At 38.2% G+C, this 20,606-nt stretch overlaps 1 long non-coding RNA gene across 1 annotated transcript in view; it reads left to right on the top strand.

Moving 5' to 3' along the window:
- Positions 1-20,606, top strand: part of LOC139589767 (uncharacterized) — a 184,239-nt gene that overhangs the window by 40,639 nt on the left and 122,994 nt on the right. The window lies entirely within an intron of this gene.

The raw sequence follows: 20,606 nt of genomic DNA on the forward strand, positions 1-20,606 counted from the left end.
ACGTCTTTGAAAGTGTGAGAAGGATGGCATTGGTACAAAGCAGTGGCTCTGCTGCCCACTTTGCCTGAGAGAACTGCAGGACTGAAAATACAGCTGGTGTGGGTCAGTCCCAGGGAAGTGGCAGGACACAATCTGTGAATTGCACTGATGTACACAGTTAACCTGAAGAGAGTTTTTCTGTATTTATTTTTCATGGATAAACTTTTACTACCTGCTAAATTTAGACTCTTAGACTCATTTCTGCAAAGCCAGAGCTGAACCACACCCTTCAAATGTGAAGAGCTGTTGCATTAAATCATTGTGCTTCTCAGAGGGCTCAGTCAAATGAGGACAAGATTGCAGGCAGGTGCAATTTCCTTTTAGAAAATTGATAGATGGTGCTTCTGCATTCTGTAATGTGTTGGTTTTAGTCTTTACAAAACACAGCTTGCCTTCTGTTATAACTAGTAACAAATCACACATCTGGAACAAAGAGGAATGTAGCTGAGCAATATTTTATATTTATCTGCAATCTGGTTCAGATCCCCTGGTTCCTTTCAATTTTAACTGTACAACAAATGTACTCCCAGTCTTCATTTTATCACTTGTTGTAACGTTTAACAAAGGTCACTGTGACCCAGAGGAAGCTTAAGAGGAAAGTGTTATGGTGGATCTTGGAAATGGAGTTTAACTATGATGATGGTGGGCATGAAGCCAAGCCCAGCTCTCCTGAGTGTATTTAATTTGTGCTCTTTATTTTTCCTTATGCTGGGCTGGATTCAATCAAGGAGCCACATATATGGATGAGGCAGAAATGTTCAGTAATTAGTACATCTTTCTTCTCTGATGCCTTTTTTCAAAGGAATACTTTAAATTGTTTACTTTTTCTGTGGTTGGATTGTTGAATTAATAACAAAAATGCAGCCACTGTTGAAAAGAATAATCTTCCAATGAATGCCTAAAATATTTAATTCTGTGCTTAGTAACCACCATCTTGTCAAATCTGGTGACAAATTTTCTTTTAATGGGGATTTTACTTGCTCAGGTCACTAAATTCAACAACATAATGTCCTTGTTTTTTAATTTGTGATTTTATCAGTTTATATTTTGCCTACTTGAAGTCTATCTGATTAGGCCTGTGCAAAGGAAATTATTTTTTGTGGTTCAGAAATGCCAAAGCTATCCTGATTTCCAAAATATTCAGATATAAATAATTGCTCATATTATTAAAATTTATTAACTATTATCTCAGAGAGATTTGTGCTATGCTTTGCACTATTTTTTGCAACAGTAGAGAACCTATCCATAAGTTAGGTGTTTGTGTATCTAGCCACATGTATAGCTGCTAGTGCTTCTGAGTACAAAACAGTCAGAAGGTTAATTTCTAAGAAATTATTAGAGCTTTGGTGTATCACATAGCTTAGAAAATCTTTCCCAAGTTATTTTAAAGGGCAGTATCATGTCTTACATGGTTTTTTCACATGCATAGGTTTTACTGGCTCTGTAAGACACCGTGGTGTTTATCAAGTTTTTTGTGCTCCGATTTTACTAATTTATGGATTAATGTACTGTTGCATTGATTATGATTTCTTTTTCCTCTGAGGAAGAAATAACCTACAGTGCCTCAAAAATGTGCAGTCAAGTATATGGCATATGTTAATTACATTGTGTCCAGTGAAAAATGTTCATGTTTTTGAAACATAATCAATTTTCTGCCTTTTCTCTGACTGCACTCAAAGCACTTTCTCTATTCTTCTGTTATTGTTCCTGCAGTGAAGTTACTTTTGCAAAGAAAAGTCCTTCAGTGATTGTGTAGCTCAAAGTATGTAATTTTTGTTCTAAATGTAAATATTCTTGTTTTGCATCTAGCTGCAACATATACATCTTCTTGCATAGGAAATACACATACTGCTATTACTGACATTGTCTTGTAGTGATATTTCAAACTGAAATTGTAGATTTTCGTGTCTTTCTGTGATGATATTCTTCCTATTCATGCACTTAGTTCTGATCATTATTGTATATTCGGTCAATGGAAGGCAAAATCACTTTAAAAAGACATGAATCACATTAGAATTTGTTACCAGGCTGTTCACAACAGCTCCAGGACATGTGTGTCAAATCACAGTATATTAGTAATATGTTTTCAGTATGCTTTCATTTCCTACCTTCCTCCTACCATTGTGTATTGGGCTACAAAAACAACTGGTGTCTCTAATCAAAGTAAGAAAATGTAGTATTCATCATTTCGGGATGCCATGAGCAATGAACCACCACTTCCTGTGGTTCTGTGATTAGTTTTTACTAAAGTGCATTACAAATGTAGCTTTAACATTGTCTCCAGTTTTCAAAAAATTTAGGAAAATGTATCAGGCCCTTTATTTGCCAGAATCACACTGAGTAAAAGTTTAACTATTGTGTCAAGGCTATCTTCTCAACAACACAACAGGCAAACTGAAGTGAATTAGAGAACAAAGTACAAATGCGTTTGCAACCAGCATTTCCATGAGTTAATTCACATTTCACTGTGTACTTATGGGATGTCACTGTGTCACTTGGCTGATGTATACATGCTGAGTAGGTAAGGGAGGGGGAATCATGTTGTTGCATACTTCCCTCATGGACTCATGACCCTTTCCTCACATGTTGCAAAATCCAAACCCAGCTAATTTCTACCTATTTTAAGCAGTGCATTCAATTAAAAATGTTGGAATTTCACTTACCTGTGAGTGAACTGCCTAGTGTGTTGGCCATTCTGACCATGATAGTCAAGGTGGCCATCTCACAGAAGTCACCTCTGGTCAACCAGCAAAGTTGCTGTGCAGTGAAGAGACTTCAGAGACAAATCTAGGCCCTGTTAAAGTCAGTGATGGTTTTGCTGCTGACTCTGTTGGCCTCAGAATTTGTAAAAATTATTTCAGTATGTCCAAAGATCTGTTTTCTCAGAACATATGTGCAAATGGGTCTCTTCTGCAGTGGCACTGTGACCTGGGACTCAGGATGAGGGAGTTTGCAAAGGGCCAAGAGCAGCTCATTGAAAACTTCCTTTCTGGACTAGAGAAACCAACAGGCATTTCTGAAAATACCAGTAAGAAGATGAATCATGTTATCTGGTATATCTTAGAACTTCTGATAAAGTATTTAAGAATTTATCCCTAAATATGCCAATTCTTTTAGCTAAGTGACATTGGTTTGTAGCAGTACAGAGACATTTTATTATCTTGCATGATTCTGTGGAACAAAACACTTTAAAAACTTGTAGGATGAGCTAAATGCCATTAAAATTTTTTGCTATTATTATTTTAAATGCTAGAACAATCACAGAAGGATTTTAACCTTACTAAGGAAATATATATTTAAAAATATGAATATTTTGCTTCTGCTTGTTAAAACAGTATTAAAACAAGGTGTAAATGTGTTTGTAGTTAACTCACTGACCCTTGGTGTCAGAAGAAATGTCACCCTGTCTTGTCCTTTTTAGGAAGGTGGCCTCTACCAGATGTAAGCTCAGAAATGGCAATTGCCATTCACTAAATGACTAGCAGGTTTATCCTGGCTTTCTCTGGGGCCATCTTGACTTCTGGCGAGAGGCAAAGAGCAAGACTATAAGAAAATAGTAGTTCTCATGGGAACAGTAAAAATATGTTGGCATTGTTTAATTCTTTCATAACATGCTAAATTAATTTATTTGTTGAATCTTTTAAAGTATTATGCCATTGGGGAATGTGTTTTTCATATAGCAGTCTTACAAATATATTAAAGTTTTAGGGAGAACAGTCACAGAGTAAACATCACTGGTTATCCATGTTGGGTAACTGGGAGACACAAGGGTTGATTTTTTGCTGCTTTATGTATTGTATAGTAATCAGCATCAGTGCAAAGTGATCTTATCTGCACATTTTGCAATCTTTTTGCACAGATGTAGACAACTGTAAAACATTCAGGATTGTGGAGTAGCAGATTCATTTGGTTCATAAATTCTTGCTAAATACCCTGTCATAATACTTATTGTTTAGTAGATGCTTTTGATTAGGTAGATACTTTTGACAGTTTTCCTGTTTGCTTCAAAATGTGTGGTACAACTCTGTTTCTTCCAGGCCACTGTTGGATATGCTTGGGACTAGGCCATTAATTTTGAGAGACAAATGAAATTCAATCTTCAGCTAACTTATTTTTCAGTTGGATTATTTTAGTAGGGGGCCTTCATTATTTAAGTTGAAGGGAAATATTCTCTTTTCAATATACCACGGGTTAAAAAAAAATCTCAATTTTGCTCCCCATTGTTTTATCGATAATTCATAAGGCAATATCTTTAAAATGCCAGTACTGCAAGAAAAACTAGCTTTACAGCTGTTTGGAGAGATACTACAGCAGAACCATGTATGCTATAAATGGTTCTCTTCTGTTTACATGGAACACTTTTTGATCTCTAAATCTGTACATGTTAAAGAGGAAAAAAAAAAAGCCAGGCCAGATTTTTCCAGATGGTTCACTATATTTGCCCATTACCAGGAGCATCTTCTGTTTTCTACCATACATCCTGACAGGTATTTTGAAGAGAGAAAAAGAACAGGAACAACTGAAAGCCTTTGGAGCTGTCCAGTTTTTCCAGATACCCTCCATGTGTCCATTTATCATCTGTAGATATTTCTGTGAGTTGCTATACATATCTAGGCACAGAGAAAGCCAGAATACTGAACATTTTTATGAATGCTGTGAATCTCAGAGTTAACCTGTGGGTCAGAAACACTTCATTTATTTGGAAACAGGAAGAAGCTGATGCTTTGACACAGAATGACAGGTTTCCCTTAGAATCAATGGATCTCTGCCAATATATGCCATGCTTCTCATTTGCAAAATCCCTCTCACTGAATCTGCTGATGATCCTTTTCAGCAGATATCATCTTTTTTATTTCTTTTTGGTATTTTCATGAATTGAATGTAGCAGTGGTCAGAGTCATAGACTAGAAGTTATATACTTTACAATGAAGGCAAAAGAATCATATAAACTAACAGACTGAAATTAGAAGGACCTATTCCTTTATGCAGTGTTGAATTTAACTTCTGATTTTTTTTTCCCAGACAATTAACATACTTATTTTCCTCTGCCATAGCTGATAACAAACACGTTAGCCTGCATCTAGAAATTCCTGAGTGTATTTGCCACCAGCATAAGTCTACCATGGCCTAACTTGGGCTTTTTAATTTTTCACCCAAACCCTTTCTTATACATCCTTACTTGATCAACATGTTTCCTAATGTTCAGGCTTTTGACCTGGAAATTCATATCAAACAGAAGTTTTGTTCTAAGTCATCACTTTCAGATCTTCATGCCTTTCTTTATAGAATTATCTAAGATCAGCTATTCTCCTTTACCTGCAATCATCCACATGTCTCCTAACAAATATGAACTATTTTGCTTTGGTTTTTTTGGTCTTTTGTATTTTCAGCTTCACCTTCAGATGTTATCTCCAAACTGGCCTTCTATTTTGCAAGTGATTCCAATCTTCATTTCTAGTTTTTTATTTCAAGCAATTACCTTTGGGCTTTTCTTTCTACTGCTCCCAATGCTTGAAAAGAATTTCCTGAAACCAGCCACTAAACAAATATGTAGTCTTACTCTACACTCTAAAACTTTTCTTTTTTATTTTTGGGGTGGCTAAAGGAAACCTTGGCAAAAACTAGGTCTGTAGTGATTGTTCCTTACACGTTGGACTACCTGGTGCTGTGTTGTTGCCTTTGGTATTTGTTTCTCAACTGTTCTATGCCCATAATGTAATTTCATTGGGATTGAGTACGTATGTTTTACTTATGTTACCACAGCACCCAGTACAAAGGAAACTTCATCCCTAAATAGTGTTGCTAATCATGAAGCAAGTTTAGATAAGCCACGGCATTTTAGGAACTTTGAAAGTTCCAGTCCTCACTGATTCTGGGCATGTGTCCTGCAGGAGACATCAGCCTAGAGAAAACTCTAGAGAGCATCTGCTGCCTCAGCTTGTATTGGAGGGATGATAAATAAGTATGTCACAGAGCACTTGTCTTATGCTGGCTATCTTCAGCACTAGGGTTTTAGGTCATATATAAAAAAAAGCTCAAAAGGACTGTGGAAGCACATTGACAAAATCTCTGACAATAGAATTGTGGGTTCTCTGAGAGACAAGCATCTGAACATCTGGGAAAGAATGGTAGTGGGATTGTTCACAACTTCAGGAGGAAAAATCCTGCAAAAATGTAGGTAAGTATTCAAAATATAAGAAAAATGGAGTAAAATTAGGATTAGATAATTCTTAGCATGACTGGGGATAACTAATGTTCAGCTGATGAAAAATATGTGCTCTAAAAATAACAAAGCTAAACTGAAGATCAGGCTATGCTGCAGGGAACACAGAAAAATGTCCCCATTTTAAAGATATGAGATGACAAATTTCACTTCATGTTTTCTCATTCCTTGCTGTGAAACTGAACTCCAGGTCTTATTATGGGAATGTTACCTGCAGATGAACTTTGTGTTTTTGTAAATAATAGATGATTTTATGCCCAGGTTTAGTGGTTTTTTGCTACTCAAATGCTCACCTGGGGATAAAACCTCTCTAATGCTACGACCAAACTGATTCAGGAGCCTGAAATCCAAAGGCAATACCACAAGAAATGTAGAAGTGAAATACTAAGAAGAGAAGCAATGAGCAAAGGATGCTGAGAGGAAGAAAGAAAATATAGAGGATATAAGTCAGAAACACTGATAAGATGAGAAATAGGGGTCTAAACAGGAACTTGAATACAGATGGCAAGATGTTACAGAAGATGGGAATGAGTAGTAATGGGAGAGAGAAATGGGGAAGAGTATGATTCTTATTTTTGCTTTTTAAAATGTCTCTTTCTAGCCTTTCAATAGCCATGATAATGAACTTCTGTTTTGGTTAAGCTGCTGCAAGGCAACCCTTTTCACTCATAGTAAATCCTCATCTTTAGAGGAAAATGTCACTGTTTCCACAAACAGTCATAAAGTGTGTAATCAAGTTCTCAAGCAGTAGCATACTTGAGATCATAACAACATGTATACATCTTCAGGAACATGAATCTTAAATTCACTGCTGGTATTTTCCCATGGTCTGGAAAAAGCAATGGCTAAAAGGAGCATTTGTTTTTCAAACTGTGGAACAAATGGTATGATGTTGCTGAGTAAAACACATTGCTTATGTTCAAGAAACTTTAAAAATACTGTAAAATACAAAAGAAAACCACCCTTTCCTCAGGTCTTGCAACGCCTTTGCATTTGTTCTGGTTTATAAAAGAATCATAAAATTGTTTAGGTTGGAAAAAAGTTTAAGATCATTGAGCCCAGCTGTTAACCTTGCACTGCCAAGCTGGTTGTCCCTAAGTAGCACACCTAAATGTCTTTTAAATACCTCCAGGGATGGTGACTCTGTTACTTCCCTGAGCTGCCTGCTTGACAACCCTTTCTGTAAAAAGATTTTTCCTAATATCCAATCTAATCCCCCACTGGTACAACTTGGGGCTATTTCTTATTGTCCTGTATTTTGTTACCTGGGAGAAGAGACCAATCCCCCACTGGCTACACTCTCCTTTCAGGTAGTTGTAGACAGCAAAAAGGTCCCTCCTGAACCTCCTTTTCTCCACACTTAACAACCTCACATCCCTCAGCTACTCCTTGTCAGTATGTGCTCCTATCACTTGTACTCCAGACCCTTCTCCAACTCCATTGCCCTTCTCTGGACTTGCTCCAGCTCCTCCATGTCGTTCTTGCAATGAGGGATCCAAAACTGAGCATGGAATTTGAGGTGCGGCCTCACCGTGATGAGTATGGGGGGGATGGCTACTGCAGTGCTGGCCACACTGTTCCTCACACAGGCCTGGATGCCACTGGCCTTCTTGGACACCTGGGCACAGCTGGCTTATGTTCAGCTTCTGTCAACCAGGCCCTCAGGTCCTTTTCTGTTGGGCCATTTTCCAGCCACCCTGTCTCCAGCCTGCAGCACTGCCCAGGGTTGTTGTGACCCCAGTGCAGGACCCAGAACTTGGCCTTGTTGATCCTCATACCATTGACCTTGGGCCATCAATCCAGCCTGTCCAGATCCCTGTGCAAAATCCTGCCCTGCATCAGATCACACTCCTGCTTGGTGTCATCTGCAAACTGAGGGTGCTCTTGGTCCCCTCATTGGTAAGGTTATTAAAGAGTACTGGCAGCAAGACCAATCCCTGAGGAGCACCACTGGGGACTGGCTGCCCTGGATGTAAATCCACTCACCACAAATCTTTGGGCTCAGCCATACAGTCAGTTTATTACTCACTAAAGAGCATACCAGTCCAAGCCATAAGTGGGCAGTTTCTCTAGGACAGTCCTGTGGGAAACAATGTCAAAGCTTTGCTAAAGTCTGGGTAGACAACAAGCACAGCCTTCCCTCATCTACAGCTAGGTCACCTCGTCATAGAAAAGATCAGGTTAGTCAAACTTGTCAATTTTCTTTAATTTAATGCTCCTTTTATTTATTTTACTCAGTTTTTATTAGAGCAATAAATTTTTCATGGGCTTAGGAAGTAAACAACAAATCTTAAACCAGCTAATTCTTTCTAAACTGTATTTCTGAGAGTCCTGCCTTGACTTAGCATGAGCAGTCCTTAGAATGCAGAGGGAAACTAACACTCCTGTGTATTATCAGTTTGTGATGTAGTGAGCATCAGCTGAATTGGCCTGAATGACTTCTATGGTGGCGTTATAATTTAAACAGAAAATAGTCAAATACTTTGGAAAGAAACTCTAAGAAACTGTAAAATGCTTTATTAATGTTGTCAAAACTTAGTCACTAGGAACCATCAACAACTCAGCTTTTGCCTTGTGGTATGCTGCTTGTGAGAACAGTGCAGACTTTCTCAAGCAAATCTGAATCACAGGCAATCACACAACATGAAATGGAATTGACTGTGCCTCTACTGGCCTTTGGGAGGGACGGATATCTAAAAGGTCCTTTGTCTCCAAAGATATTGCAGGCAATGAGCCTGGTAAGTCCCATAACTGAAGCAGAGTACCTCTAAAGCTATGTTTTTGTCTCCCCTTTAATTTGGGGAGAACTTTGGGCTCATTGAGATAATCTGGAAATACAAGGAGTAATCTCTGTAAGCTTGGGGATGCTGACAGGTAAGACTAGATTTTCTAGCAGAGTGTAAGAGGAAAAAGGGCAGAGGGAAACATCTTGCTCTCGTTTTCCTCCCCTTGCCAAAGCCCACCACCTAAACCAAGAAATACTGTACACGGACCAGGGACAATGTCACTGTTTATTTCAAACTACTGTTAAGAAGATGTTATTTATTTAAAACTTCAAACAAGATTGCAAAATTATGCAATCATAATCAGCAAAGGATGTTCTCCTTTCTCTACCATAACATAAACCACAGTATGACAAATTAGGAGAAGCCTGCAGCAATCAGAAAAACCCAAACCTTTGCTCTTTCTTCACAGAGGTTTTCAAGATAAAACACATAAATATTGAAGCTACACAGGACAGTAGATGAAGGAGCTCACAATGCCACTGTCAGAACCTGGTTTTCCCTTGACTACCCCCATAAATCTTTTTAAGTTGGATGCAGAGAAGACTTGTGCATGCAGAAGATTCTTTCGTTTTATTTGGTGCCAGCCAATAGAGGACAAAGTACTTATACTAGACAATGATAATTTACACATTCTCCTTCATAGCAGACATAGAGCCTGTAGCAGTAACCTAATTGCAAGTGTAAGGAAAGGAGGAATGAAAAAATACTCTATTTTGTACCCTCATCCTGCTTGTCTTGTACATTCATATGCATTTTGGGTAGAATTCCATCTTGGAAATGACGCCTCTTGTAAAAGGCTAGAAAAGAAACTGGTGGTGGAGTTGAGGTCCTGTAGGACTTCAGTAACAGCTTGGGAAGAGAGGTGAAATGTCATTCTCACTTTAACTGTCCTGCTGGTTAGAGCCTTTACACTTTGGTGATGAAGGGAAAATGCCATTTGGTTTAAATAGGCAGTCTGAATGCCCTTTGGTGTTAGTTTCCCTTGTTTAGTGTGTGGGTATCATACATGACAATGGGAAAGAGAGAAATACTTTAGAAAAATAAACAAACAACTCCTCCCCCTCTCTCTCAAAAAAAAAAAAAAAAAGAAAGAAAAAACAAAGAAAAATAAGAAACTGTGGTTGTAAAACCACAAAAATTGGCATTGAGGCTCCAAGGCAAGTGTAAGCCTTGGAATTTCTTTTAGCTCTTAAAAAAAATAGTCCAAACCAAAAAAACCCCAAAGCACAACAACTGTCTTTCCATGGAATCCAGCTTAATGATGCTTCTCCCCCCGCCCGCCCCCCCACTTTCTTTTAGGAAGATTTGAAAGAATTTATTTAAAGCCTTGGCACAAGTCTTCTTTGCTGCTTTCTGTTCTGTAAACCATGTTGGTTTTTTGCTGTTTGATTTTTACTTAGAAATTTAAGAAATGCCAAGTCTGCTCTGTTATGGTTTTCCCGGTGATTTCCTGCGTATCTCAGAGGATAGGTATTCATTTCTTTCTCAAAGGAACAGCAGGAGTGAAAATGTGGAAGAAAATCTTAATCAAAGCCTGTGTTAGTTGCTGAAAAAATAAAAAGCAATTTAAAACAGAAGAATTTAAAAAAGAAGAAACAAAGACTTAAGAATAGTCTCGCTTTCGAAAGAAACGAATAATTTCTTTTCGGCAGTTGTTTAGTTTTCACTCTTGAGTTTGTAATATGATGTGGTCAATCATGAGAGTCATTGACAGCAGAATTTCTAATACAAAGAGAGAAAAATAAAGGGAAAGAAAAATGTGTGCAGCGGACTAATATTTAGAGGAGCTGCTCTTTGTGCTTCCAGCCCTGCATGGAACACACCTGGTGACCCTTTTGCACTTCAGTTCCTTGTCAGGTGAAGTATGGCTGGGAACACTTATGCTATTTTTTTGTCGAAGTGCACCAAGATACAAAGATGTAAAATTATTCACAAGTTTTTCTTTGTGTTGGAGAAGTGGTATTTGATTCTGATTTTGGGTGACACAACCTTATTAGCTAGCCCTTGTTGGCACTTGAAGTATACATATTAAACAAGTCATTATTTCTAATATATTGCATATATTAATGGGAAAAAATAAATCTGATCATTTAATAGATAATCTGGTTTGATGATAGTGATTAAAATAAAAGAAAAATTGGATTCCTTGTATCTAGTCCCTTTGAAGCATCTGATTCTTGCATGTTATCTAAGGGGTGGAAAATAAAAAAATTGCTTTTTCAGTTGCACCTTTGGGGAAGAGGACATCAATGATCAGTTTTGGAAATCTTGGCTGATAATCAGTTGTGGGTGAGAGTGGGCATGGTAGGGAAATGCAGGGAAAAGTGCATTTATGACTATTGACAATACTGGTTTTTCAGTGTGAGCTGATGAGAATCTGCAAACATTGAATGGGGCAACAATCACCATGGGAGGCCAAACAACAAAATGATCCCTCATAAAATGAGATGATTCAACTGCATGGATACTCTCTAATGACATGGGTCTTTAGTACAAGTGTCTCAAAGAGACTGATTTCAAACCAATTATAGGATAACTACCATGTAATTAATGCCTCAGGAATCCAGAATTCACTGTCTAATGTCTGAGACCAAAGGTTAATTATAAGCACAGTAGACATTAAGGCAACTGCTGCTATATGGTTTTATGATCTTTATTAAGATTAAAAAAATAAAATCTATTTTAATTAAAAATGTCAAAAGAGATCTTGAACTCTTTCTTCTCTTGTGCCCTCATCTGAAACTGGAATGTTCTACATTTCATGGGCACTGATTTATGAATAGAGATGGGTTAAACTGAATCACCATTCAGTTTAATATGATAGACATTCCAGCTGATCCCTGTGCTCTATTTTTCTCATGGAATTTGTTGTCTATCTGGACATTAGAAATGGCTAAAGTGTGCAGGTTGTTTCTGTTGAGGAGCATGGGGTCAGAAATTTCCAAGTGTAGATAACTACAGCTGAGGGGCTCCTTCATTGACAGTTTGAGCATCTCTGCCACTATGGGCAGTCATTGATTTAAAAACAAGGTGGGTAGAAATGAGCAGTAATAAAAGAGGATTGCTGCCATCCAGGACCATCATCCAGGACAGCCACTGACTGTCTTGTCTACATTCCCCAGGAGCCTGAGTGTTGTCTTTTGTACACACACCTTAACATGGACAAGACAAAGCATCTCAGTATCTAAATCACATACTAACCTAAAGGGATCTAGCAATAGAGTACTCCTTGCTCAGGTCTTCACATGTTAGTATAGAATATAAAAAAGTAGATCGGTTCTGTATGTGGATGGGAACATAATATCAGGTAACTGTAAACAGCAAATGGATGTGTTTTGTATGGACTTGCTGAGATGCTCTTTTTCATTTCAAGTTGAAACACAGCAAGCCCATTAGTCCAAATTCATGCTTTTCTCCCCTTTCCCTGTGTTTCTTTGGTATACTTAACAGTGAAATCTTGACATGGTTGAGATAAATATGGTTGGGTTTTGTTGACCACTTTTTTGGGACAGGGAAGAATGTTTTGCTAGTTTCAAGAGATAAACCCAAACATGTTGAAGCAACATATTTTGGAATAAATTAGTTGGTGTTTGAATAATGTCAGAAGACATGTAAGAAGAAGTTTAAATTAAAGAGGTAGATGATATATCAGTGTGGGAAAGGCAAAGTTGGTAGGTTTGTGAATTTCAGATGGGCTTAATCTGTAAGGGGTATTCACATGCTGGGATATTCAGTCATTTCACAAAAGAGAAAAAAAAAAAAAAGAGTAGCAGCTGCTGACTTACAGGGGTTTCACCCAGCCTGAAGACTGAGATACTTGAGCAGAATGAGAATGCCCCAGTCCCCTTTTAACTAATAATATGAAATCCTATATCTTCCACCAAATGAATTATGCCTAGTCTTTAGGTTGTCATTTAATCTTGGTTTGTGTGGCAGAGATTCTCCATGAAGATTCTCCATGAGATTCTCCATCTTACTCCATGAAGCTTTGCCACTGGGTAGGCAGTAGTCAACTGCTCACTCTGCATTGTTTCACTGAGCATGCAAGTGAAGAAGGGCTCAAATTACACAAAGAGATGTGTTCCTTCTCCTTGCTCCCTGCATATACTGTGCATTTTCCATGGAGCTGCTGCTTGATAAAGTAAAGAAAAAGTCCCGGTAGAAGCGGAAAAGTACTCCTTACAAGTAAAGCTACTGACCTGTTGGGCTTCAATTTTTGCTGTCTGTCTTGGGCCCAGAGCTTCTTGACTGTGCTTCAGGGATTGAGCATACTTGCAAGTAGGAACATTTCTTTGGAGAGGTGATTTTGAGCTCCCTTGAGCTAAGAGAAGAAATGAGATCCTTTACTGCCTGGGCAATTACTGGGTGATTATATGAAGACAGGAGCCCATCTGCTTTCCTAACCTGCTTTTAATAGGAAAGCATTAACCATGGATTTTTTGTTTGTTTGTTGTTGTTGAGTTATTTTTTTTCCCCCCAGAGATAAATACGTAGCATGAGTCAAGACTTCTGGGCTCCAAAGACTCTGGAAATGAAACTGCTGCCCTGAATGATCAGGATTTAAAGCATAGCACTCATCTGGGCCACTTCTAGGGGGTTGCCTCCTGAGTATGTTGCCATCAGCTGCCTGCATGGTATGTTGGCTGCTTTGGATTAAATTCTGAGGCATGGATTTATCCTCTGAATTGAATAGAGAGCCAAGACTTTCCTTTTTGAATTTTCCAGTGGGATCTGATGTACTGAAAGTGCCTAGCACTGAATTCCCTTACTCCCTTACTGGATCTTGCCCAATTTAGCTACAGTGTAAATTATCATCCTTATGAAGCATGGCTGATAATTATATGGACATTTTTTAAAAGAAAAAGGTCTTAGGAATCAATATGTTAGCAAGAAGCTTATTCTGCATAAGATTCCTGAAGGATTATGCTGCAGAATAAATAAAAGAACCCTACACTGTCCAAAATTAGAACTTACACTGTCCAAATTATCATATCATGAAACATTACATTTTATATGCAAATACATAAAAGCAAAAATCTTAAAGGAGAATCAACAAAGCAAAGCTGTAATTTGCATTATTCCTGGAATTTTTTTCTTGCCTTCTGCATAAAAACAATTATGAAAGAAGGACAAGTAACTTACCACATTCAGTGGTATGGTCTGGGAAATCTTTATGTTAAGCATTATAATCTCAGGAGCATGTAAGTGAATCCTCTTCACACACACATACATGCTGTATGAAGTGCTATCTGGAGATCTGTTTTATCTTGTTTTGCACCTCATATTTTCCTCCCTACCCCTAGAAAAAGCAGGTAAGTAGCAAACATTAGTAACTCATGTACCAATGTAAATGACTTCACAGAAAGACCAGGGTAATTTTGCAGTTGTGATACCCCTAGTGGAAATAATTATCTCCAGTTTAAACACTATAAATCAGTGTTTAAGGAGGTGCATGTTAAAATAGACTTTTCTGTTTAGGGCCAAGTCTGCTTTCTCTCAGGAGTTAGTGCCTGAATGATAGGTTTTCTTGCTACTGCTTTTCTTCATTGGTCATGTATTACTTCTTCCCAGCTTGCCTCCTGCTGAAATAATTGTGGTGCTAATAACAATGTGTGGGGAAATGACCAGATGTGCTAGTTTTTTTAGACAATTATACTAGTTTTTCCAATTTTCCAGACATTTTTTCATTTCTTTATTAACTCACCCATGCCAGGAATTGGATTTTTCCAGTACATAAATCCTAATTAGCAAGCCAGAGAATTGAGTGCTCCATTTTACTCCTGATGTGTCATTTCCCCTCTGTTTTTGGTTAATTGGCATTTTAAAAAGCCAACTCTTGTGTTTTTAAGGGTAAAAAAGGAAATACAGGAGTATTTTGGGACAGAAATGAAAATATGGTAAAGGGACAAAAAATTAAAAGAAGTTGAAGTTGGGATCAGGGCCTTCTGGTAGCTCTGGGATTGCAGGACATGGAGACCTGCAAAGTGGCTAAGCTGCTTGAGGTTCAGCTTCATCTTTCTGGCACTAGGGGTGAGTGAACCCCATCCTGCTGTGCCCGTGCTGCTCTCTGCTTGCTGTGGGCATGGAGTGATTTTTTATTAAATGGTGCTGGCCCTGAGGAGCATCTAGAAAATGATTTGGTAGAGCAAAGGCAGGGTGTGGTGCACTGCTGATGTGAGTTGCTCTTACAGGCTTTCCTTGCAGCCTCCTTTTCTCCTTATCGAGGACCAGAGATAGAATGGAGTAGGAGGAGGAGGCAGAGGCTTGTCAGGAGTGAGGGTATCCTCAGATTTTGAGTCTAAGGATTCTTTCAGCCTTAATATGTGCTTAGGGATGCCCTGAGCCCGTGGGAGGGGTTGGTGGAGGGTTGTCAGGGCAGGAGGAGTGGTTGTGAGTCTCAGGGAGGATGAAGCACTATGTCAGGAGAAGGGAATGGTACTAAAAGGTGCTTTTCTGGATAGATAGGATTACAGGAAACAGAAGAGGTTTATGAGGTTCTGAGATTCAGAAGAAGGAAGAGGGAAGTTATTCCATTATGAGCGAGGTAAAAAAGGTTGTGTGTTCCTGTTGCCATTGGTACATTGCAGTTTGAGGCTAAAAAAGATTCTCTACAAAAGACAAGATGACAAAGAGGAGGTTCTTGCCACTTTGTACTGGGCAGTTTGAATCCTGGGAGGAAAAAGGGGAGACTGTGAGTAGAAGGTGGTGTCCTTTTATAGCTTCTACCAGGGTGCTATAAAGGACAAAGGGAAGGGAAGCAAGCCTGATAAATGCAGTTCCACAACTTAGATAGCAGTTGGTAAGAAGGGAAATAAATAGCAAAACTTTTTCTCAGCTAGGAAGGGGTAACAGTTCAGATCTTGCCCCATCTCCATAGAGGTCCAAAACTTGGGTCTTTTGAGGTTCAGAAAAGGATGATTAATTTTTTTTTTCTTTTTTTTCTTTTTCTGTGCTAGTGCATTAATTGGTTCCAGGCAGACAGGGAACAGTAGAGCCAAGATATTGCAAGCAAGGCTGCAGTCCAGGTAATTTGAGGGCTGTCAGGAGACTGAGAAGCACCAGAGGTCATGGTAAAACCTGGAGTCTTTCATTTTCCAAAATGTTTCATAGGTCCAAGAAGTCTGAACAGTCATGTTTTCATGTTTTTGGGTGCTCAAATAGAAAGGAGGGAGGGAGGGAGGGAGGGAGGGAAGGAAGGAAGGAAGGAAGGAAGGAAGGAAGGAAGGAAGGAAGGAAGGAAGGAAGGAAGGAAGGAAGGAAGGAAGGAAGGAAGGAAGGAGAGATAAGGAAATGTCAGAGTACTTTGGAGTTATTCCAGCGCTGCTATGCTGCCCTTAAAGGGAACCTCAGGAAATTGCCTCCTAACCCTGGGGACCATATTTCTGTCTCCTGGGATCATGCCAGCTGGACAAGATGAGTCCTTGGCACTGCATTCTGCACTCCCTGACCTGAGACACAGGAGTTACCTTTGCTTCTGACCCAGCTGGGTGCTGGTGTTCCTGGCTGTATGTGCCTTTCCCCTCCAGCCAAAGCCTGGGCCTGTTATTTATTTACTACTCACTTTGGTTGTTGCTGTTTTAAAATATGTCATTGCAGAATTCATGCCTAACAGGTGCTCTTCCCTTTTATCTGTACAACTTGATGTATTGTCCTAGTGTGAGTGCTGGGAGAAAAACAGCCCAACAAGAGCCTTTGGGGGGCTGCATGGCTGAATCCAGCACACTATCAGCAAACCACAAGAGCTTTCATATGAGGCTTTTGTTTAAAGGAAGTAAAAAAGCATGCTGGTTTTAGTCATAATTATTTCTCTTTTTTATTAGCTTTTAGGGAATGAGCAACAGTTCAGTGAGTTGTGTTTGTAGCAATACAGGTTATGAAATAAATGTATTTCATTATTTGCTCATTTTGCAATGAAAGACTCTCCAAATTTGTCTCCTAAATGGTTTAACTCAACATTAGAAATGATGCTGCCAAATACTGACTGATTCAATAGATGATGACTTTCAAATTCCTCTTTTACATGGGGAATGTGATATAGAACAAGGACCTCAATTTTCAGCTGTGTCCTCAGATTCACCTCCTTTTTGGCTGTCTCTTTTTCTTTTTCAAGTTATCATAGTTTTTCAAGTCCTGAGGGTCTTAAGAGGGCACTAATATTTAATAATTAGGCACTATATCTCTGATGGTTCTTTTGGTGACATCTTTTACAACTAATGAGCATTTAATAGAATGTAATTAGAAGCTCTGATCCTTAGACCTTGACCTGTCTAGACCTTGTATACAAGTAAGTGACTAGACAGCCCTTAACACTCATTAGGAGTTATCTGCACCCCACTTTACAAAGCTATGTGAGGAAACTGTTTAGATTTAGCCTGAAGCCACCTGCTTCCTAATCTGTTGCTGTGCACTCAGTTGATCCTGCTGTCCTTACAGTAACTGGAAAGCTACCAATGATTTCATTTTAAAGCAAATATTCTAATTCTGGAGGCATAGGATGGAAACCTGGTTGCTGTATTTGACAGTATGAGATCTTCAGAAAGCATGTAAATAGGAGAGATTATTTTCATGTTATGAAGAAACATTTGCATTTTAAAATGAAAGAGAAACATCCAAAGGTAATTAGGGAAGTTAGCAAAATGTGTTGATACAGTATATTCATCTGGGATATATTTAATAGGGCTCCTTTTACAGGTAATATATTTATCTTCATATTTCTGGAAGCCCCATATATCTTTAACGTAAATTAACTCTTTTTGTTACTGATTTTAAAAGAATTTAATTAAAAAAAATCTTTATATGCATTTATGAGAACCAGTCTATTTGGCATGACACCAAGAAACACAGAGAGCAGGTTTCTTTCTTCTCCATTAATTTTTTAATGTATAAGTGCCTATATTGTCAAATATTCTTGAATATATTTTACCTAGTCCATATGCCTATTTTGTCTCTTTGTCCTTTTTCTCACTTTAGTTTCATTCTAATTGCATAGACTAGTTGTTGTCTGAGTTTTTACTCAGACTTTGGAGACCATTACCATTCCACATGTCTAGGGGTTTTTTAAAGATAAATGCGACAAATCGTGTAACAAAGGAAAGGAAAAACAAAATGCTCAGTATTTCTTTGATAAATTTTCAGTGGCTTAGGAAAAGGATCCAAATACATTCTTAATACATTTGATCTTGATCCTTTCTGGAAATGATTATATGTAACCAAATGCATCCATATATAGAAGACAGATTTTTTTAAAAGAAAGTGTCCAAATGATCTTGCTAATGCTGATACAACATTTCAATTATTTGTCTTTTGAAAAGGGTTCTGTTTTGAGATATTAGTTGCAAATAGAGGAAATGAAGTGTTGATGTAGTAAGGAATAATTTACTGTGTCTGGAGAGTTCTAAAGCAAAACATCTGGATCAATTTGTTTACAAAGTCCCTGCAGATAAAAAGCACTATCTCTCCAAAGGATCAGTTTGTGCCCTTTCTGAAGAATCATTAAAAAAAAAAAAAAAGAAAATTTGTTATCATCATACACAGAAAGCTCTTGGGAATTTGTTAGTAGGGAATCCAATTGATGGTTTGAAATCCTGTGACATAGGATATCAGCTAGTTGCTGAAAATGTGGTGTGGTTTTGTGATCTTATTTAGTCTGTCCTTCCCTGTTTCTCTGCTTCCCCCAAACCCTTCATCTTAAAAAATAATATATTTTAGAAGCTGAGAGTAAGTACAGCATGTTAGAGATATGGCAGAACTGGATGTGGAATGAAAAATAAAACCTTTGGTTTCATATGGACATGAACATCCTCTCATAACTGAAGCTTTTTGAAGGTCCATCCCTTGGTGCTATTGAATTTAGTGGGAGGTAACCCCTGACTTAGACATAGGTAGTTTGAACTTGTGCTTGAAATGTTCTTTAGCAGAACAAAACAAGAACTTTTTTGTATTCACGTGTCACAACCTGGAAGAGCACAGAATGCTCTTTCTTGATACTGCTCCTGCTATTGAAAGGTAAAAGGTAAAGAAGGTAAAGAAGGCTTTGGATCCTTCTTTAAAAAATGTAGCCACAGCAATTAATATCACATTGGTGAAGTTTGCAATGACTTTATCAACAGGTTAAATTACAAGACTGATTTATTTAGAATGTTGGTACTGTCTCCTTATGGGACTATAGATGTTCTGCAGGGTCTTTGAAAGGCTTCTGTTATATTTAGTACAAGCAGCGGTTTAGCTGTGTTAGCAGTTAGTTGGTGCTGGAGGTCTGTACCAAATACTCAGTATTTTCAAGAGCTGCTTCATGCACTTCCCTGACTTATGTTTTTGGGTTTTTTTTTTCCCAGATATTGTCTTCATTTGTAGGAATTTTCGTGGAAAGTGAGCCTGAGCCATGGCAGATAAAGACTTAATGGATATTTCCCCCTAAGAGGACACTTTTTACAGATCTTGTATGTTACCTTGATTTTTTTTTCCTCTTCCAAGTTTACCTTTTATGGATCCTTTTAGTTAAAACACCGATCCAAAATACTAACACTGAAATTCAATTTTGTGATTAGAGAATTTGCATGCTCACCTTCTTCCATTACTTTCTTGAAAAGGTCAGAAACATGGGCTGGTAATGTTTACATGGCCATCCTTTTTCAGCTCCAAGGGCTTTCTTAGTATTACATCTTTTCTGCTGTTGAGAGAGGCAAAACCTCCATCCCTCCTGGGGGATGTTATCCTTGGAGTGTCAAGGGAATGAAACAACCATGTAGAAGAAGAATGGCCCTGGGACAGAACATGGGTCTCATTCCATCCTAAGTTTGGTCATGAATCTGAAGGTTGTGGTTCAGACAAACTTCAGAGCCATTTAAATTCAATTTCAGCTCAGGCCTCCACAAAGCCCAGCTGAGAGTCCCGTTGTTGTTGACAGTATACTGAGCTCATAAAAACAAACTGGATCATTATATAAATCAAAAGAAGATGAAAGTAGAATCCACATCTTCCAGCTTGAATACTAAAAGTCTGCCAGGAGGAATAAAAGATACTTCCTGTAAGGGTGATGAGTTGAAAGCCTTTAGATTTTTCTTATTTTACATGGTAAAGAGAAGGGGAGAATGTCCTTATTAATCCCTATGTATATGGATACTTTCTCATTCCAACAGGTTTATTTAATATTAGCAACCGATTCCTACTATTTTAATTCATTTTATGACACCAGCCCTGAAAAATGATGCTGGCTATCTCCATCTTGGGGCTCTGAAAGGATGAAGGAGAGTATTTTTGTTTCCCAAGAAAACACAGCAAAGTCATTATACTTGCCTGGACTAGATGTCCTGCTGTTTCTAGATCATGCAGTATTTATTTAATTCTGTGTTCCCTTGCAGAAGGAGTGTGTTTTCATGCAGATGCTGTGTAATCTCTCAGTAGTGTGGAGGACATTGCAAAGAGTTTTGTGCAGTGTTTGTATTTCTTGGTGTGGAAAAGCAAAGTGTGTGCATATACCTGGTTAATTAGGTGTCTTTATACATTTGTTGATAGCAGTTAAGCATTAGATTTTATGATCTAGCAACAGTAGGGTCTCA

Source organism: Agelaius tricolor, unplaced genomic scaffold (genome assembly GCF_023055355.1).
Source record: "Agelaius tricolor isolate 1412-34295 unplaced genomic scaffold, bAgeTri1.0.p SCAF_5, whole genome shotgun sequence".
Classification (NCBI taxonomy): domain Eukaryota; kingdom Metazoa; phylum Chordata; class Aves; order Passeriformes; family Icteridae; genus Agelaius; species Agelaius tricolor.